The 13,957-nt window shown below is 36.9% G+C and overlaps 1 pseudogene; it reads right to left on the reverse strand.

Annotated features, from left to right (window-relative positions):
* Positions 1–12,990: 12,990 nt before the first annotated feature.
* LOC118635308 lies at positions 12,991–13,739 on the reverse strand (annotated as a pseudogene).
* Positions 13,740–13,957: the final 218 nt, after the last annotated feature.

Genomic DNA, 13,957 nt, shown 5'->3' on the forward strand with positions numbered 1-13,957 from the left:
CATTTGTATGAGATTTGGAAACGAGAAATGATGCAACTATCATGATCTGAAGACTGTTGTCACATCTAATGAGAGCCAGATGCAGAGGTGCCTGTGGGTTCCAGTTTGTCCTTGCTTTCCCCAAGTCAGTCTAGATCTTCCCAACTGCCAGCCTTGTGGACTAAGGGCCATCCTAGGCTAGCGTTGTAGGTTGCCAGGTAAAATGCAGGATACCAGTTAAATTGAATTCAGAAAAACAATGGAATAATTTTTTACTATAAGTATGGCCTGTATGTACATACACACCCATACACACACACACACACACACACACACACACACATATATAGTGTGTATGTAAAATATATGTTTAAAATATATGTGCAGTCCCAGCAGGTATGGCTCAGTGGTTGAGCATTGACCCATGCACCAAGAGGCTGCCGGTTCGATTCCCAGTCAGGACACATGCCCAAGTTGTGGGCCAAATTGCCAGTGGGGAACATTCAGGAGGCAGCCAATCAATATTCTCTCTCATTGATATTTCTATCTCTCTCTCCCTCTCCCTTTCTCTTTCTCTAAACATAAAGAAGAAAAAATTTTAAATATCTATGCAAAACATGTATATGTGTATATGTTTACACACACATTTTAAATATACACATACATGTTCTATACATGTTTCACACACCTATGTTAATATGATATCTACCTTACAAATAGAGCACACACACAGTTTTCCACAGACTTATATACATATATGTTTTATAAATAGAGGGTGTGGCAAAAGTAGGTTTACAGTTGTGAGTACATGAAACAGTTTATTCTTATATTATTATTTATTAATTATTGTATTATTTTCCATACCAAAAAACTGTAAATTTACTTTTGCCCCATCCTCTATATATGATATATATCTTACACACACAACTTTCCACAGACTTCTCAATCAGCATTCCCACTCTGGCAGCAGAACATGTTTGGCTGTTTTGTGACTTTCCTCTGATTTTCTAACTCTCTGATCCTTACTTTCCCAGCCTCTTTAACAATTATGTAACGTTGTATTCCTACAATAAATCTCTTACTTAGTAATACTCATAATGGTTCAGCTTTTAAATATATGTTTATATATTACTATTCAATGCTGAGTCACATAATGCTGGGCCAAGAAATGCCAAGCTAGTCAGTGGGCTATAATTACATCACATCCTCTATGGGGCCTAGTATCAAGGTAAAATGTATTTTCTGTATGTGTGGCTTTTTATGGTATTTTCTTACAATTCATCATTGAATAAAACCTGTACTATTTTAGTTTTCTTGATGTTTAGATTATGAATTTCCTGTACATTTGAAAAAATTTCCTGGTGTTTTTCTTTTTTTTTTCTTTTCTTTATTGATCTTTAAAGAGAGAGGAAAGGCGAGGGAGAGAGAGATAGAAACAATGATGAGAGAAAACATCGACTGGCCGCCTCCTGCATGCCCCCACTGGGGATTGGGCCCACAACCTGGGCATGTGCCCTGACCAGAAATCAAACTGGCGACCTCTTGGTGTGTGGGTCGATGCTCAACCACTGAGCCACACCGGCCGGGCTCGCTTGCTTGCTTGCTTGCTTTCTTTCTTTCTTTCTTTCTTTCTTTCTTTCTTTCTTTCTTTCTTTTTTTCTTTCTTTTTCTTTCTTCCTTTCTTTCTTCTTTCCTTCCTTCCTTCCTTCCTTCCTTCCTTCCTTCCTTCCTTCCTTCCTTCCTTCCTTTTTCTCTTTCTCTCTCTCTCTCCTCCCTCCCTCCCTCCCTCACTCCCTCCCTCCCTCCCTCCCTCCTTTCTTTCTTTCTTTCTTTCTTTCTTTCTTTCTTTCTTTCTTTCTTTCTTTCTTTCTTTCTTTCTTTCTTTCTTTCTCTTTCTCTCTCTCCTTCCTTCCTTCCTTCCTTCCTTCCTTCCTTCCTTCCTTCCTTCCTTCCTTCCTTCCTTCCCTCCCTCCCTCCCTCCCTCCCTCCTTCCTTTTCTTTCTTTCTTTCTTTCTTTCTTTCTTTCTTTCTTTCTTTCTTTCTTTCTTTCTTTCTTTCTTTCTACTTTCTTTCTTTATTTCTTCTTCCCTCCTTCCTCTCCTTTCTCTCTTCTCCCATTCTCTCTATTTTTGTCTTTCCTTTTCTCTCCCTCTCTTTTTGTCATTAGCATAATTTTAAAATTGTGAACAAAAAACCAGATGAAGTCTTGGAGAATACTGAAAATCCAGTTTTTTTTTTTTATCAGTTAAATATCTAAACCACTACAGCATTTTTGGGAAGGACACGTATGAGAAGATAGAATCAGACAATCAAGTGGTAAAGATGCTGTATATGGTAGTGCAGACTCAAATTAGAAGAAAGAATTAGGTAATGTATAAATTGAATTCAGTGTATTTGGCCTATGAGAACATAACATTTGAAAATACTGAGCAAGGGTTTTCTACTGGCATAATGAAACAGCACTAAATTTGCCCATTCATGTTTCAGAAAGTATCAGAATCTCCAGTTCTAGCCAAAACTCTGGTCAATATACAACTGAAATTCTCTATGATGATGACTTCAACTTTAGGAAGGGATATCTACTCTCATAATGAAGCAATCTTTTTAACTTTGGGTAGGTTTGGAATTGAATATAGAAATCCGGAAGTAAATGAAAATTGTAATAGCAACTCTTTTATGTTAAGTTCAAAAGTGGCGTTTTTATAATCATTGAGGCAATTTGTCTATATGGTATTTCAGACATTTGTAATGTTTTAAGAGAATTTGATGTAAAAGTATTAATCAAATTAGCTGTATGATTTCAATTAAGTAATTTATTTTAGCCTTATGATTTTGGCTTGAAGTTCTAAATTCTATTATTTTTAAACTGTATTAGAATGTATATTCAGACTTAAAATTCACCCATATTTATATATTTTATTCACTGCATTTACTAGAATTAAGTACTTGTTTAATTGTTTATTTAGTGCTTGCTAGAGGCATTTAAAGTATTTTTTAGGAGGGAGAAAAATGGCGGCGGAATAAACGGAAGCTACACAGACCGTCTCCCAGAACCAAACTGAAATTACAACTATAACACAGACAAATTGACAGGCAAAAGCAACAGAAAAGCAGCTTGCGAGGACCATATAACGAGGGACACTGACTCGATCCTGGTAGGCTTGCGAAGGCGAGATGGGGGCTGGGAGCCCATGGTCGGCAGCTCGGCAAGGGCCTCAGCTGGGAGCAGTGCCCTCGGGTTACACTCCCAAGTGGCTCCAGAGCACAGAGCCAGGACAGAGGCTAAAAAAGCCACAGCCACTCACATTGGGCTCCGGCAGAGGGAGGGCAGACTGGACTGGAACTGTGTTGGGACACTTGGGATTTGGAGGGCGCTCAGAGCTTTTGCTAAGTGCAGCAACGCAGGATGGTGGCCATATTGCTCCTTCCCAGGGCTCTGGGAAGAGGCAGCAGCCCCTCCCATGGAGATCCAACCCCAACCTGTGGGCCATTGAAGTGCTAATTCAGGCTCATTAACAACCAGCATCTGCCCCACCCTTGTGAAATCTCCTTGTGCTGAGCACCTGAGGGAGTTTTTCAATTAACTGACAACCCAAAACTCATCAACTAACATCGACTGCTAGCCTCCAGGCAAAAAGCTAGAGGATAACAGTACCTTTCCTGGGCTAGCAACTTTAACCCGGAAAGTAAGACTTGACAGTTGTGTTTATTTTTTATTTATTTATTTATTTATTTATTTATTTATTTTATTTTTATTTTTTTTATCTTCACCCGAGGATATTTTTCCATTTTTTGTACAGATAGAATGGGAGGGAGAGAGAGGAAGGGAGAGAGAGTGAGAAACATCGACGTGAAGAGAAACATCGACGTGAAGAGACACATCGAGTGGCTGCCACCCGCACGACCAACCAGGGCCGGGGACAAACTGCAACCGAGGTACATGCCCTTAGCGGGAACCGAACCCCGGTCTCTCCGGACCGCAGGCCGATGCTCTAACCGCTGAGCCAAACTGGCCAGGGCGACAGTTGTGTTTAATGTGGGTCCTCCTGCTCTCATATAAACACAGGAGAGGGAGCCACAAACAGCAGAACACCAACACCCAAGGGAAAACTTGATAGGCTCCAAAGCCCACAGTGATAGCCAAAATGGTAAAACACAGAAACAGAAGCCAAATGAAAGAGCAAGAGACCTCCACCAAAGATGAGATCAATGTGGAGCAATTAGGCATGTTAACAAAGCTAGAATTCAGAGCCATGATCTTGAGGAAGCTGAACAGCATGAGTAAGGACATAGAGACACTGAAAATAAGGCAATTAGAAATTAAAAACCATCAAGAAGAGATAAAAAATGACATATCAGAAATGAAAAACACATTGGAAGGTTTAAAAAGCAGAGTAGAGGAAGCTGAGGATCGGATCAGTGAATTAGAAGACAGGGTAGAAAAAATCAACCAATCAGAAAAACAAAAGGAAAAAACGATTAAAAAACAGGAAGACAGCTTAAGAGAACTGTGGGACAACTGGAAAGGTAATAATATTCGCATCATAGGAGTCCCCGAAGAAGAAGAAAATGAGCAAGGGATAGAGAATATATTCAAAAAAATAGTGACAGAAAACTTCCCTAATTTCGTGAAGGAAGAAGGCATTCAAGTTCAAGAAGCACAGAGAGTCCCAAGTAAGAAGAACCCAAGCAGGCCCTCACCAAGACACATAGTAATTAAAATACCACAAATTAAAGACAAAGAGAGAATCCTAAAAGCAGCAGAGATAAGCAACAGGTTACCTACAAAGGAAACCCCATAAGGCTATCAGCTGACTTCTCACAAGAAACACTACAGACAAGAAGGGAATGGCATGAAGTAATCAAAGTCATGAAAAACAAGAATCTGAATCCAAGACTACTCTACCCAGCAAAGCTATCATTCAAAATAGAAGGTCAAATACAGAGCTTCCCAGACAGAAAAAAAAAAAAAAAAAAAAGGCTAAAGGAATACATTAGCACCAAACCAGCACTGCAAGAAATGTTAAAAGGACTGCTGTAATTAGCAGTAGAAATGGGAAGAAAAATAGAACCACACTAAACAAAAATGGCAATAAATAAGTAAATATCAATAATCACCTTAAATGTAAATGGATTGAATGCTCCCATAAAAAGACACAGAGCAGCTGATTGGATAAGAAAGCATGACTCATCTATATGTGGTTTACAAGAGATCCACCACACAACAAAAGTCTCACATAGGTTGAAAGTGAAGGGATGGAAACAAATTTTCCAAGTAAATGGAAAGCAAAAAAAAAGCTGGAGTAGCATTTCTCATATCTGATAAAATAGATATCAAAATGAAGACCATAACTAGAGACAAAGACGGCCACTGCATAGTATTGAAAGGCTCTATCCAACAGGAAGATATAACCTTGATAAACATATATGCACCCAATATAGGAGCACCAAATATATTAAAAATCTTCTGGAGGACTTCCAAGGAGAAATCGACAACAATACAATCATAGCAGGGGACTTCAACACCCCCTTGACAGCACTGGATAGATCCTCTAGGCAAAAAATTAGCAAAGAAACAGAGACTCTAAATGAAGCACTAGACTAAATGGATTTAATAGATATCTACAGAGAATTACACCCCAAAACTACAGAATTCGCATTCTTCTCAGGAGCGCATGGACATTCTCAAAGATAGACCACATGATCGGACACAAACTACATCTCTACAAGACAAGAAGACTGAAATCATATCAAGCATCTTCTCAGATCACAAAGGCATGAAACTAGAAATCAATTGCAACACGGACATGCAAAGACATTTGAACACATGGAGGCTAAATAGCATGTTATTAAATAATGAATGGGTCACCGAGGAGATCAAGAAGAAATTAAAAACTTCCTGGAAACCAATGAAAATGAACACACAACAACACAAAATCTATGGGATGCAGGAAAAGCAGTTCTGAGAGGGAAGTTCATAGCACTACAGGCCTACCTCAAGAAACAAGAAAAATTTCTAATTGACTGTCTAACCTCACAACTTAAAGAATTAGAAAGCAAACAAAAAGAAAACCCCAGAGCAAGTAGAAGGAAGAAAATAGTAAAGATCAGAGCAGAAATAAATGACATAGAGACCAAAAAAACAATTTAAAGGATCAATGAAACAAAGAACTGGTTTTTTGAAAAAATAAACAAGATCGATGTACCCTTAGCTAGACTCACCAAGAAACAAAGAGGGAGAACCCAAATACACAAAATCAGAAATGAAAGAGAAGTAACAACTAACACCACGGTAATACAAAAGATTGTTAACAACTACTATGAACAACCATATGGAAACAAATTTGACAATCTAAGCGAAATGGACAAATTTTTAGAAACACACAGTCTCCCAGAACTGGATCAGGAAGAGATAGAAACCTGAACAGACCAATAACAACTAAGGAAATTGAAGAGGTAATCAATATTCTCCCAGCAAACAAAAGCCCAGGCCCAGATGGCTTCACGGGGGAGTTTTACGGAACATTCAAAAAAGAACTAACACCCATTCTCCTCAAACTATTTCAAAAAATTCAAGAAGAAGGAAGACTTCCAAACACGTTCTATGAGACCAGCATAATTCTAATTCCAAAACCAGAAAAAACACTACGAAGAAAGAAAACTGCAGGCCAATATCCCTGATGAACATAGACGCCAAAATCCTGAACAAAATATTAGCAAATCGGATCCAGAAATACATCAAAAAAATTATCAACCATGACCAAGTGGAGTTCATTCCAGGGATGCAAGGCTGGTACATTATTCACAAATCAATAAATGTGATACACCACATAAATAAGATGAAGAATAAAAACCACATGATCATATCAATAGATGCTGAAAAAGCCTTTCACAAAATCCAGCATCCATTTCTGACAAAAACGCTCAGCAATGTGGGAATAGAGGGATAATATCTCGATATAATAAAGGCCATATATGAAAGACCTACAGCCAACATCATACTCAATGGACAGAAACTAAAAACATTTCCATTAAGAACAGAAACAAGACAGGTGTGTCCACTTTCGCCACTCTTATTTAACATTGTACTGGAAGTCTTAGCCACAGCAATCAGACATGAAGAAAAAATAAAAGGGATCCAAATTGGAAAGGAGGAAGTGAAACTGTCATTTTTGCAGATGACATGATATTATACATAGAAAACCCTAAAGACTCCATGAAAAATCTACTAGACTTAATAAAAGAATTTGGCAAAGTAGCAGGATACAAAATTAACGTCAAGAAATCGACGGCATTCTTGTACACCAATGATGAACTCACAGAAAGAGAAACTGAAAAAATAATCCCATTTACTATCATGCCAAAAAAATTAAGATACCTAGGAATAATCTGAACCAAAGAAGTAAAGGACCTATTTCCAGAAAACTACAGGTCATTGAAAAAAGAAATAGAGGAAGATATAAAAAAGTGGAAGCACATACCCTGTTCATGGATTGGAAGAATTAACATAATTAAAATGTCCATACTACCCAAAGCAATCTATAGATTCAATGCAATCCCCATCAAAATACCAACGACATATTTCATAGAACTAGAACAAATACTTCAAAAGTTCATATGGAACCAAAAAAGACCCCGAATAGCCACAGCAATCTTGAAAAAAAAGAACAAAGTAGGTGGGATCACAATACCAGATATCAGGTTATACTACAAAGCAACTGTAACCAAAACAGCCTGGTACTGGCACAAGAACAGGCATATAGACCAGTGAAACAGAACTGAAAACCCAGAAATGGACCCAAGGCAATACGCTCAATTAATATTTGACAAAGTTGGCAAGAGCATACAGTGTAGTAAAGACAGCCTCTTTAATAAATGGTGTTGGGAAAATTGGACAGCTACTTGCAGAAAAATGAAACTAGACCATCAACTTACACCATCACAAAAATAAACTCAAAATGGATAAAAGACTTAAATGTGATCCATGAATCCATAAAAATTCTAGAAGAAAATGTAGGCAACAAAATTTTGTACATCATACAGACCAGAATTTTCACTGATACCTCACCTAAGGCAACAGAAACAAAGGAAAAAAAAAATGAACACATGAGACTACATCAAACTCAAAAGCTTCTGCACAGCAAGAGAAACAATCATCAAAATTGAAAGGCAACCCTCTGTATGGGAGAACATCATTGCCAATGATGTATCAGATAAGGGGTCAATTTCCAATATATATAGAGTGCTCATACAACTCAACAGAAGGAAGACAAAGAACCCAATTAAAAAATGGGCCGAGGAGCTGTATAGACACCTGTCCAAACAGGACATACAAATGGCCAAGAGACATATGAGGAAATGCTCAACATCACTAATCATCAGAGAGATGCAAATTAAAACCACAATGAGGTATCACCTCATACCTGTCAGAATGGCCGCCATCAAGAAATCATCAAACAACATGTGTTGGCGAGGGTGTGGAGAAAAGGGGACTCTAATACACTGCTGGTGGGAATGCAGACTGGTGCAGCCGCTATGGAAAACAATATGGTGTTACCTCAAAAAATTAAAAATTGAACTTCCATTTGTCCCAGTGATCCCGCTTCTAGGAATATACCCTAAGAAGCCTGAAACACCAATTAGAAAGAATATATGTACCCCCATGTTCATAGCAGCACTATTTACAATAGCTAAGATCTGGAAACAGCCCAAGTGTCCATCAGTAGACGAATGGAGAAAAAAGCTGTTGTACATATACACAATGGAGTACTATGCAGCGGAAAGAAAGAAAGACCTCTTATCCTTTGAGACGATGTGGAGGGACCTGGAAAGTATTATCCTAAGTGAAAGAAGCCAAGCAGAAAAAGACAAATACCACATGATCTCACTTATATACGAAATATAATGGACATAACATTCTGAGGAATATGGTAGACTCAGAAACATGGAAGTAGGGCACAGACTGACATCCCTCAGAAGAGGGGGTGGGGAGGTGGAAGAGAGAAACCACAGCACTTATATGCATGTATGCATGACCAATGGACATGGACAACTAAGCCGGGGATGGGGCAGGGATGGGGCGGGGGTGGGGTTAGGATGGGGTTGCCAATGGGGTAAAAAAGGTGAAATATCTGTAGCAAAAAAATAAATAAAAAATTTTTAAAAATAAAATAAAGTATTTTTTTAAAAAAATAAATATATTTGCAATGCAGTATAAAATTTTTAAGGAAATTTAGTTGCTATACATAGGGCCGATTAATAAACTCACATTTATAAACTAAAATGAAAAGTTCAGGGAAAACTTGTTTTAAATTTTCTAACTTTAATAAATTCATATGAAAGAAATCCATGTAATAGTAGTCTTTTAAAGTTATTTTTACATGAAAGTCACCTTCAATTATACCAGTTAGCATTGGCATTTTCTTTTAATTCTATTTAACTTTGTAATATCTGAATTTTTCTCCAATTTTTTGTTATACTATATCTCATTGAGGCCATGTTTTTTCTTATGGAGCTTATTTCCTGCTCTGATCTGGACCGGTTGTTCTTGAGGCCTGCTACGCAGCTGGAATACTCGACTTTCTCTCTCTAGCTCTTCTGACATAAATTCACTGTTTTCTGGATCAGGTTATGACTAAGACTGCTTGTTGCCCTTCAATTTCCATTGCTCTCTTCTAAAAAAATAATAACTCCTTTAATTTTAGTAAGGCAAATAAAGATATTTCTTGGCCCCCCTTGCAGGAAGCTGTGACAGAAACTAAGTTCTGGCCATAGAAAGTGACATCTGGAATTTTTAGAAGGTCTCTTTTTATCCTTTCTTCCTTCTGCTATCCTTACCCTTTCCATCCTGTTGCCTGGAATATAGATGTACATAATTGATGCATCAGCGTGGAACATGCATATGACATAAACACCCTGGGGAAGATCAATCAACAAGATGAAAAACATCTTAGTTCCTTGATATTGTGGATTTTTGTTTGCTTATTATTTAATTAAACATTTTAAACTAATTTTTTGAAATAATTTCTGACTTAAATAGTGTAACAGTAATACAAAGAATTCTTATATATATATATTAAAGTCTTTTATAACAATAGTAAAGTCTATTTTGTCTGGTATATGCATTGCTGCCCCAGATTTTTTTTTTTTGTCTCCATTTTTATGAAATATATTTTCCATTTCTTTACTTTCAGTGTGTGTGTCTTCCTATCTGAAGTGAGACTCTCGTAGACAGCACATATAAAGGTCATATTCTGTTATTCATTCAGCCACCTTATGTCTTTTTGATTGGAACATTTAATCCATTATTTTTATTCTTTTTTTAATTGATTTATTTTTGTTACCGATGTTACTCCTTTTTCACCCATTGATACCCTCCTCCCAATCCCGCCCGCCCACCACTCTGGCATTGTTGTCTATGTCCATTGGTTAGACATACATGTATATAAGTTCTTTGGTTTATTTCTTTGCTCCCCCATACCCCCCTCTTCTGAGGTTTGTTACTCTGTACCTTACTTCTATATGTCTGGGTCTATTTTGTTCATCATATTCCACAAATAAGTGAGATCAGGTGATATTTGTCTTTCACGGACTGGCTTATTTAACTTAGCGTAATACTCTCCAGGTCCCTCCAGGTCCTCTCAAATGATAAGAAATCTTTCTTTCTTACAGCTGCATAGTATTCCATTGTGTATAGGTACCACAGCTTTTTCACTCATTTATTTATTGATGGACACGAGAGCTGTTCCCAGATCTTAGCAATTGTACATAGTACTGTTATGTAATAGGAGTACATGTATCTCTCTGACTGGTGTTTCAGACTTCTTAGGATATATTCCTAGAAGTGGGATCACTGAGTCAAATGAGAGAACAATTTTTAATTTCTTGAAGAAACACCATATTGTTTTCCATAGTGGCAACGCCAATCTGCATTCCCACCAACAATGTACTAGAGTCCCTTTTTCTTCACACTCTTGACAGCACTTGTTGTTTGATGATTTGCTGATGGCAGCCATTCTGGCAGGTGAGGAGTGATATCTCAGTCAGTTCAATTTGTATCTCTCTGATGATTAGTGACATTGAGTATTTTTTTTCATATGTCTCTTGGCCATTTGTATGTCCTGTTTGGGGAGGTGTCTATTCAGCTCCTCTGCCCATTTGTTAATTGGATTCCTTGTCTTCCTTTTGTTGAGCTGCATGAGTACTCTGTATATTTTGGAAATTAACTCCTTATTTGATGTATCATTGGCAATTATACTCTCCCATTTAGTGGGTTCTTTTTCAATTTTGATGCTTGTTTCTTTCACTGTGCAGAAGATTTTTAGTTTGATGTATTCCCATGTATTTATTTTTTCCTTTGTTTCTTTTGCCTTAGGCATTGTATCAGTAAAAATTCTGCTGCATGTGATGTCTGAAATGTTGTTGCCTACATTTTCTTCTAGAATTTTTATGGATTCACGAGTCACATTTAATTCTTTTATCCATTTTGAGTTTATTCTTGTGTATGGTATAAGTTGGTGGTCTAGCTTCATTTTTTTTTTTTTTTTGCATGTAGCTGTTTAATTTTCCCAACACCATTTACTAAAGAGGCTGTCTTTACTCCATTGTATGCTCTTGCCACCTTTGTCAAATATTAATTGAGCATGTCTTGGGTCAATTTCTATGTATTTGTTTTGTTCCATTGAGCTATATGCCTGTTCTTGTGCCAGTACCAGGCTGTTTTGATTACAATAGCTTTGTAGTAAAATCTGATCTCTTGTATTGTGATCCCTCCTACTTTGTTCTTTTTTTATTATTTTTTCAAGGTTTCTCTTTCTATTTGGGATCTTTTTTTGGTTCAATAGAAACTTTTGCAATATTTGTTCTAGTTCTGTGAAATATGTCATTGGTATTTTGATGGGGATTGCATTGAATCTATAGATTGCTTTGGGATGTATGGACATTTTAATGATGTTAATTGTTCCATTCCATGAACAAGGTATATGCTTCCACTTTTTATATCTTCCTGTATTTCTTTTTTCATGGCCTGTAGTTTTCTGTGAAGAGGTCCTTTACTTCTTTGGTTAAGTTTATTCCTATGTATCTTAATTTTTTTTTTGTCACAATGGTAAATGGAATTTTTTTTTAGTTACTCTTTTTGTGAGTTTATTCTTGGTGTATAAGAATGCATCAATTTCTTGACATTAATTTTGTATGCTGCTTCTTTGGCAAATTCATTAATTTTTTATAGAAATAAAACACTTTATTATAAACATTTGTTATAAACTGAGTTTGTATCAAGACCCTTTGAAACTTTTAAAACTACATGTGACCTAAGCTTATTATTTTAATGTATTTTATTCTCTACTTTTCAATTTAGAAAATACAGTGCTTCAAAAAAACCAAAACATATATCTGACAGAGGAAAAAAAATCTAAATTACTTCGAGGGAACTATTGAATATAAAAATATCCCATCCCAAACAAAAACAAACCCAATCAAGAAATAGATTCTACAAAGCCTATTAATCCTCCAATTTAAAATAAATTAATTCCCAAGGGAAAAATACTTCCATCATTATAGCAATTTGATGAATAAAAGCAAAGCTACTCTCATTACGGAAATTACATTATATATAAGAAAAATGTAATAATGCTTTTAGAAAAATGAAGAGAAGTAATTTTCATGTTGGAGATCAAGCATATTAAATACTTTTTCAAAATTTTTCTTATTGATTGATTTTAGAGAGAGGAAGCAGGAGGGAAAGAGAAAGAGAGAGAAAAACATCAATTTGTTGTTTCATTTATTTCTGCACTCATTGATTGCTTCTTATATGTGCCCTGAATGGGGATTGAACCTGAAAGCTTGGCATATTGGGATGACGTTCCAACCAACTAAGCTACCCAGCCAGGGCCTAAATACTTTCTGTTCATTTGGCCTTTGTTAGAAGTTAAAGTACTTGTTTACATGAGAAAAGTGCTATGAACATAAACATCATAAAACCAATCTCCCCAGTGATTTTTCAGTTTAACCTCAAAGCTTCAAAATCCAAGGATTTCCTCCTGTCCTTTCTTTGCCTTGTTCATTTTTCTCTTTTTTATGCTTATGATCCTCTTTATTAGAGGTTACATCTCGGCTCTTTTTCTCTCATTGATTCTTAAGCTTCTCTATGCTGATCCCGACTGTTTCTACCTCTGTTTTCTTTTGGATGCTCTTGTCTACATCTATTTCCTTACAACCTTTTTTTCCTCTTATGGTTGGGCTGCTTCTCCTCTGATTTTCCTCTGCCTTATTCTGGGTGCCTTTTTCTCTTTTGATGTATATGTTTATGACCGGCTTTATGGGCACTGGTACTGTTTTCTAAGAGGTGCTTGTAAACTCTAGATTCTACACTGTTTGGGATATAATTATACTCCTGCTGACTAAGGTTCACAGGTACTGGTTTTTCTGAGAAACAGTCCCTGGTGAATTGACAGTAGCTCAGGATGTCTAGTCTCAGCCTGCTGTCATGAGCCGGTAGCCGGTAGTAACTGGTTTTCCACTGTTTGTGAAATACCGCATGACCTTGGATGGATCCGGATGCTTTCAGATGGGATTCTTTGATCAAACATTCTATACCTGGGTCTGAAATCAACCTCTTCTTTATACCTACAGGTTTCCAAATAGTCTTCTCTCATCTGTCTAGAACATGTCTTTGGTTCTAAGCCTCTGGCTTTCTGCATTTTGATATAATCTTCAAGTTCACCCTGAAAAGAGTCATATATCTTCTTTGAATGCTTCATTAGGTTGACAACAAGAGATTCTTCGGACTCATTCCTTATGGGCTTGAAAGGCACCAGTGAAATCAGTAAAAAAAAAACAACAACAAAAGCTGTGTTGTTTGGCATTGGTGTGAGAGTTGGAGAGGCAGCTTTCTCCCAGTCAGACTTGCTGGCAGAGGCCCTTGTTCCTTTGGTGAGCCCTTCCCCAACAGGCTCATTTATGAAATGTAGTAGATTTA

This window comes from Molossus molossus, unplaced genomic scaffold (assembly GCF_014108415.1).
Source record: "Molossus molossus isolate mMolMol1 unplaced genomic scaffold, mMolMol1.p scaffold_m16_p_2, whole genome shotgun sequence".
NCBI classification, from domain to species: Eukaryota; Metazoa; Chordata; class Mammalia; order Chiroptera; family Molossidae; genus Molossus; species Molossus molossus.